Genomic DNA, 6,282 nt, shown 5'->3' with positions numbered 1-6,282 from the left:
GTTTTGACCTATGCCAAGGGGCCCTCGTGTTTCCCCTAACCCTTCCTATAACATTTTCAAGGAATCTGGACTTACATTGAGGTCTTCGATCCATTTGGAATTGATTCTGGTGCAGGGGGATATATAAGGATATAACTACAGTTTTCTGTGTACAGCCAATTCTACCAGCACAATTTTTTGAAGAGGCTGTTGAGGAGCTTGAGGCCTGAGTGACTCCATCTTGAGCTAGATGTCATCTTCTGAAGTATGAGTTATGCAGCTGACCATGAGCCCGGCCTGGGAATGAACAGAAGAAGCAATTCCTTGGCAACTAGGAACATAAACTATCCTTGGGGAAACCGCAGGCAGGCAGGTGCTGGAGGGCATGGTGACCCCCGCAGTCAGGCCACAGGTGGTGTTTGTTTAAAAAAGGAACCCTGCAGTTTAGCAAGTGTGTCCTTGAGACTCCCTGTGGTGCAAGCCAACCAGTTTAAAGTACTTCAACCCTCTGATCTAACCAACAACCTGTTTCTGCTTTGTAGTGCGCCAATCATACTATAGAATTGTATTGAGTTTCCCTGCGATGTGTTATAATTTGTTGTAAGATGCTATGATGTATACAAAGTCCCTGCCTTCCTTAAAAATTGTATAAAAAGTACTATAACCCTGGTCTTGGGGCCTCTCAGCGTCATGGGCTGTGGGGGGACCAAGTTCCAGCTTGCAATAAAGACTCCTTTGCTTTTACATTGTTGATGGTCTCTGGTGGTCTTTTGGGTAAGGATTTCCAAATTCAGTTTTACATTTGGTGCATTGGCCGGGAATCCCCCCAAAGCCCACCCAGACGCCTTAACCAAGGAGTCATGAGAAGCCCGGCAAGTAAGTAGAGGCATTGCCATTCTGAAATCATCTGGTATTTGAGTTCCCTGCAGGTTCTGTATTGGGGTTGGCAAGAGGTCTTAGCGGACGTGCTATAAGACAGCCAATGGGGCTGGTGGGAGTTGTCCCTCAGATCTCCTGGGGGGTAAACTATCCACTAGTGCAGAAGCTTGAGTCTGGCACTTTCTTTTTTTTTTTTTTTTTAATTGTATTTTATTTTATTTGAGAACATACTGTACAGAGGGGCTACAATTACATGGGCAGGATAATGCATACATTTCTTACCAAGCATTGCAGCCTCCTCCTTTGTTTACCCTTCACTTCCCTTCCCCGCCTCCCCCTTCCCCCCACCCAATTTTACCCCCCTCCCCCCACCCAATTTTACCCCCCTCCCCCCCCCCACACCGACATTGTAAAGCTGGTTTTGACATGACATTTTGTACTTCTCATTGTTGCAACAGGTCCACCTGAATCCTTAAACGACTTGTTTGTCCCCATCTCCTCCACATGTTATACTGACATCAAATATAGTGAAAGCGGGGGTTACACTGTGGGGGAGGGACATACAAAGCAACAAAGAAATAATCTTATAAATGCATTAGAAACACATGCATGAAAGAAACAAAAACATTAAAATACATATTTAAGGGTTCATTTTCCTAACATCACATTATCTGACCTTTTCTGCTTGACTCATACCTATACTAGATATTGCAAATAAGGGAAACCATGGGACCTATGCTTCTTTGGGCCTGGCTTACTTCACTTAATATAATTTTTTCCAAACCTTTCCATTTCCTAACAAATGGGGAAATGTCATTCTTTCTGATGGAGGCATAGAATTCCATTGTGTATATATACCACATTTTCTTGATCCATTCATCTACTGAGGGGCATCTGGGTTGGTTCCATATCTTAGCTATGGTAAATAATGCTGCAATAAACATAGTTGTGCTGGTAGCTTTAGTGTGGTCTTGTTTGTAAACATTTGGGTAAATGCCCAAAAGTGGGATTGCTGGATCATAGGGGAGATCTATGTGAAGTCTTCTGAGGAACCTCCATACTGCTTTCCAAAGTGGTTGAACAAGTTTACATTCCCACCAACAATGAAGTAAGGTTCCTTTCTGTCCACATCCCCTCCAGCATCTGTTGTTATTAGAGTTCTTGATTTTTGCTGTTCTAACTGGAGTGAGGTGATATCTCAATGTTGTTTTGATTTGCATTTCTTTTATGGCTAGGGATGTTGAACATTTCTTCATGTGTCTATTGGCCATCCTTCTTTCTTCTTCAGAGAAGCTTCTCTTTAAGTCTTTCGCCCACTTATTTATTGGGCAGTTGTTTCTTTGAGGATTTGTTGTTGACTGATAGTTTACAGGGTAGGCTATCCACTAGTGCGGGGTCCGGCACTTTCTGACTGATAGTGTACAGGGTAGACTGTCCACTAGTGTGGACATTTGGGCCCATTTGTAGTCCAGCACTTTCTGACTGACAGTCTACAATGCACATGCTGTGAACATGTCTTGACTCAGGGTTCAGTGTTTTGTCTGTGTGTCTTTTGGAATTCTTGGAATGTTTCTCCTCCCAGATTCATCCTGATGCAAGGGCTCAGAGGAGACTGGCTAACACCCCCTTAATATCTGTTTCTCTCTAGCTCCTTCTTTTTTTATGAAACTGCCACTGACCACCTGCAAGTGGCACCAGCAAGATCTTAGCCTCGGGCCTTAGCCCAGGGGGTCTGAGTACAGGGGAGAACCTGTCAGTCTGAGGGGACAGCCACTAGGAACTTCTTTCTCTTGCCCCAAGAGGACTGGGAATTCTCCTCTGTCTTGGAAGGCTCCTGGGTCAATGTTTGCAGGAATCTAAAAGAAAAATCCTCCCGAGGTGAGTAGAGGGGGTCCGAGTCCCCTGGTAAGTGAGTGGTGTTGAGATGTTGCCCCATTCACTGAGACCTGATTTCGTCTTTGTGGCCACTTGTCTGTCTTGTTTACTTTGGTGTGTTTTCTGTTCTATGTTTTCTGAGGTAGGGAAGTTCTGGGTGAGAGTGGCAGGCTCACTCAGCAAACTCTGGATTCAGCTTGAGAACAGCACAGATTTCTGGGGGCCCATTAGTCCCCAACTCAGCCTTTGGTTGTTGTTTTGTCTAGTTCCGTTTTAGAATTGGTACCAGTTTTAAATGTGAATCCTTGGCCCAGCCTCTGGCTGGGCTTGGTCACAGACCTGCTAAGTCTCCCTCCCCCCTTCTTTTGTTACAGCAGCCAAGAGGAGGGGCATGGACAAGCCTCAGGTGCACCTTCTCCTGGTGGAGGCTGCTGGAGAGGTTAGGGTGTAGATAGCAGTGAGCCTGGTCTGGACTTTCAGCTGCTCCAGACAGCTTAACAATTTGTAAAGTGCTTTTGTCAAAATTGGGTAAAAATCAGGCCCATTCAGTTTCAGGTGACCCCCTCACCCAGCCCTCCTCCAACAGAAGGGATTCAAAAGACTGATTAGTGAAATACCTTGCTAAACAAGCAAGCCCTGGAAAAATGAAGCTCAACAAAGGTACTTCGTTTAAAAGAAATATTGTCTTAAAATTTTTTAAAAAACTTTAGAAAATGTACGTACAACTGATTTTGATTTCTTGTGTGCTTTAAGATCTGTGTGTTTTGTATGTGTTTATGAACATGTTCAAGATAAGAGTTGTCAGCATGCTGTAACAATGGGTGAGTTTAAGTTTAAAATTCAAAAGGTTATGAGGTTTGGACATTACCAAAAATTTTAAGGAATCTTCACATTGTTTTTAACGGCTTTTTAAGGATTCTTTAACTTAAAAATTAGAAAATCTGGTGTTGAGTTCTAATTTTATTCCCTTGTGGTCAGAGAGAATGCAAGGTTTCTGAATTTGGACAAGTTTGCTTTGTGGCCTAAAATGTGGTCTATTTTAGAAAATGTTCCATGTGCTGTTGAGAAAAACGTGTATTCTTGTGGAGAGCTGCGGGAGCCACGACCAAAGACGGCCAGGCAGTAAGGCGTGGCCGCAAAAGCAACATTGTAGCTCCTTGGTAAGATGGCGCTGGCTCCCGCCTTCTGTCTTCCGGGTGACAAGTGCTCTCTGTAAAAACAACTCCTTATATGGCTATGACTTGGCTCCTAGTTTGCTTCCGTGTTTCCGACCCTATCGGTATATGCCACGTGGTGCTTCAGGATTTGCCATCCAGGAGACTTATAACCAGAGCGCGGGGGCGGGGGGGGGGGGGACAGAGAAGCAGGAAGAAGCGGGCAGAAGAAGCAGGAGAGAAGATGTTGTAAAAGGTCCTGAATAAACTGCATTGAGAAGAATCCCGGGTCGCGTCTTCCTTGCTGGTCGAGGTGGTCGCGACATATTCTTATGCTGCTGGGTGAAATTTTCGGCAGATGTCTGTTAAATCTAGTTGATCTTTGCAGTTGTTTAGATCTGCGGTTTCTTTGTTGAGTTTTTTCTGAGTTGATCTATCTAGTTGGGAAAGTGGTGTGTTAAAATCCCCAACAATTAATGTCTTTGGATCTATGTAGGATTTGAAGGAAAGTAGTGTTTCTTGGATAAATTTGGGTGCTCCGTTGTTTGGTGAATAGATATTTAGAATTGTAATATCCTCCTGAAGGAGAGATCCCTCAATTAGTATGTAGTGACATTCTTTGTCTCTTCTCACGAATTTTAATTTGAAGTCTATTTTATCTGATATTAGGATTGCAATTCCCGCCTGTTTATGGGGGCCATATCACCTTGCACCAGAATCAACTCCAAATGGATCAAAGACCTCGAGTCAAAGCAGACACTCTGAAAACATTACAGGATGCAATAGGAGAAATGCTAGGTCTCCTTGGCACAGGCTGAAAATTTTTTAATAGAGACCCAGAAACACAACAAATCAAAGAAAGGTTGGACAAATGAGATTGCATGAAGTTAGAGAGCTTCTGCATGGCAAAGGACATAGCTAGCAAGATCAATAGAAAGCCTACGGATTGGGAGATCTTCACTAGCCATACAATGGACAAGGGTCTCATATGTAATATATACATAGAACTCAAAAAATTAAATCCCTCGACAACAAATCCTCAAAGAAACAACTGCCCAATAACTAAGTGGGCTAAAGACTTAAAGAGAAACTTCTCTGAAGAGGAAAGAAGGATGGCCAATCAACACATGAAGAAATGCTCAACCTCTCTAGCCATAAAAGAAATGCAAATCAAAACAACATTGAGATACCACCTCACTCCAGTTAGAATGGCTGAAATCAAGAACTCTAAAAACAACAGATGCTGGAGGGGATGTGGACAGAAGGGAACCTTACTGCATTGTTGGTGGTCATGTAAAGTTGTTCAACCACTTTGGAAAGTAGTATGGAGGTTCGTCAAAAGACTCCACATAGAGCTCCCATATGACCCAGCAATCACACTTTTGGGCATTTACCGAAATGATCACAAACAAGACCACCAGCACGACTATGTTTATTGGAGCACTATTTACTATAGCTAAGTTATGGAACCAACCCAGATGCCCCTCAGTAGATGAATGGGTCAAGAAAATGTGGTATATATACACAATGGAATTCTATGACTCCATCAGAAAGAATGACATTGCCCCATTTGTTAGGAAGTTGAAAGACTTGGAAAAAATTATATTAAGTGAAGTAAGCTAAGCCCAAAGAAACATAGGTCCCATGGTTTCCCTTATTTGCAATATCTAGTATATGTCTGAGTCAAGCAGAAAAGGTCAGATCAGGTGATGTTAGGAAAATGAACTCTAAGATATGTATTCAAATGTGTTTTTTTCTTTCATGCATTTGTTTCTAATGCATTTATAAGATTATTTCTTTGTTGCTTTGTATGTCCCTCCCCCACAGTATAACCCCTGCTTTCACTGTATTTGATGTCGGTATAATTTGTGGAGGGGAAGGGGAAAAACAAGTCGTTTAAATAAGGATACAGGTGGACCCGTTGCAACAATGAAAATTACAAGTTTTCATGTGGAAAACCAACTTTACAACTTTGTTGAGGGGGGGAGGGGCGGGAAGGATTGGGTGGGGGGGTGGGGGGAGGCTGGGAAGGGATGGAAAGGGGAAACAAAGGAGGAGGCTACAATGCTTGATAAGAAATGTACTCATTATCTTGCCCATCTAATTGTAACCCCTCTGTACAGTATTTTCACAATAAAAATAAATAAAAATTAAAAAATTAGAAATCTGGTATTTTAAAATCTAATATTTTAAAATGCATAAGGCTGTTTATACTGTAATCAAGATATCTGGCTTAACACAAATACATTGGCTGTTTGGAATTTAGTTCCTTGGCTAAAATTTGGGGATAAATATTAGAAATTTAAGTGTAAAGGTTAGTTTAACACTGTCAAAGATGTTACCTGTTCTGTCTGTCTAAAACTGTGTATTTCATTCGAGAACCAAGAGATAAGAA

The 6,282-nt window shown here is 42.3% G+C and overlaps 1 long non-coding RNA gene across 1 annotated transcript; it reads left to right on the top strand.

Annotated features, from left to right (window-relative positions):
* The first annotated feature begins 2,615 nt into the window (after nt 1-2,615).
* On the top strand, nt 2,616-5,858 carry LOC138821255 (uncharacterized). Its single transcript, XR_011370103.1, has 4 exons — nt 2,616-2,736; nt 3,108-3,393; nt 3,777-3,893; nt 4,557-5,858. It is a non-coding gene; the product is annotated as an uncharacterized lncRNA (long non-coding RNA).
* The last annotated feature ends 424 nt before the right edge of the window (nt 5,859-6,282 follow it).

This window comes from Dipodomys merriami, unplaced genomic scaffold (genome assembly GCF_024711535.1).
Source record: "Dipodomys merriami isolate MVZ:Mamm:240054 unplaced genomic scaffold, mDipMer1.0.p SCAF_901, whole genome shotgun sequence".
Lineage (NCBI taxonomy): Eukaryota > Metazoa > Chordata > Mammalia > Rodentia > Heteromyidae > Dipodomys > Dipodomys merriami.
Note: the sequence above shows the minus strand (reverse complement) of the source record. Positions and strands in the feature narration are given on the sequence as shown.